This window comes from Enhydra lutris, unplaced genomic scaffold (genome assembly GCF_002288905.1).
Source record: "Enhydra lutris kenyoni isolate GAN:26980312 unplaced genomic scaffold, ASM228890v2 scaffoldscaffold9, whole genome shotgun sequence".
In the NCBI taxonomy this organism is placed as follows: Eukaryota; Metazoa; Chordata; class Mammalia; order Carnivora; family Mustelidae; genus Enhydra; species Enhydra lutris.
In genome coordinates, this window is record NW_019154093.1 from 6714004 (window position 1) to 6715718 (window position 1715).

A 1715-nucleotide genomic window follows, 5' to 3' on the forward strand; every position below is an offset into this window, starting at 1 on the left:
AATGCGGGGCTCGATCCCAGGACCCTGGGATCATGACCTGAGCCGAAGGCAGAGGCTTTAACCCACTGAGCCACCCAGGCGCCCCTTACTGTAGCTTTATAATAAGTTTTAAAATCAGAGAGTATGAGCCCTCCAGGGTTGTTTTTCTTTTTCAAGACTATTTTGGCTATTTGAGGTCCCCTGAGGGTCTATACAAATTTTAGGCTGGGTTATTCTAGTTCCATATAGAAAGTCATTGAGATTTTGATAGGAATTGCACTGTATCTATAGATCACTTTGGATAATATTGCCATCTTAACAATATTAAGTCTTTCAATCCATGAATGTGGGATGTTTCCATTTATTTATGTCTTATTTAATTTCTTTCAGAAATGTTTTGTAGTTTGCATTGTACAAGTCTTTAACTTCCTTGGTTAATTTGTAGGTATTGTATTCTTTTTGATGCTATTGTAAATGGAATTGTTTTTCTAATTTCCTTTTCATGTTGTTCAGTGTTAGTATATAGAAATGCAACTGATTTTTGTGTGTTGACTTTGTATCCTGCTACTTTGCTGAATTCCCTTATTCTAACAATTTTTTTTGTGGAATTTTTAAAAAAGATTTTATTTATATATTTGACAGAGTGATAGAGAGTGAGTGCACAAGTAGGCAGAATGGCAGGCAGAGGGAGAGGGAGAAGCAGGCTCTCCGCTGAGCAGGAGCCTAATGTGGGGCTTGATCCCAGGAACTTGGGATCATGACCTGAGCTGAAGGCAGCCGCCCAACTGACTGAACTACACAGCCACCCCCCCTTTTTTTTTAAAGATTTTATTTATTTATTTGACACTCAGAGATCACAAGTAGCAGAGAGGCAGGCAGAGAGAGAGAAGGAAGCAGGCTCCCCGCCGAGCAGAGAGCGCGAAGCGGGGCTCGATCCCAGGACTCTGGGATCATGACCTGAGCCAAAGGCAGAGGCTCTAACCCACTGAGACACTCAGGCACCCCACAGCCACCTCTTTTTTGTAGAATCCTTAGGGTTTTCTATAAATAAGATCATATCATCTGTGGACAAATAATTTCATTTCCAATTTGGACACTTTTGATTCATTTTTCTTGCCTAATTGCTCTATCTAGGATTTCCATTACTACATTGCATATAGTAGTAAAAGTGGGCATGCTTGCCAGGTTTCTGATCTTCAAGGAAAATGTTTTAGTTTTTTACCATTGAATATGATGTTTGTTGTGGGTTTTCATAGGTAGCCTTTATCATGTTGAGATAGTGTCCTTCTATTAGTTTGTTGAGTATTTTTATCATGAAAGGATATTTTATCAGTCAAATGCTTTTTCAGTATCAATTGAGGCTATCATGTGTGTTTTTTTTTTCTTCATTCTATTAAAGTGGTATTACATTCCTTGATTTCATATGTTGAACCATCCTTGCATTTCAGGGATAAATCCCATTTGGTCATGTTCATAATCCTTTTAGTATATGCTATTGAATTCAGTTTGCCTGTATTTCATTGAGGATTCTTGTTTCAGTGTTCCTAAGAGATATTGATCTATATTTTTGTTTTTTTTATCATAGTATCTTTGGTTTAGATATCAGGGTAATGCTGACCTAATAGAATCAATTAGGAAGTGTTCATTCCACTTCAATTTTTTGGAAGAGTTTGAACAGGACTGATGTTAATTCTGTAAATGTAAATGTTGATTGTAGTGAAGACATCTGGTCCTGG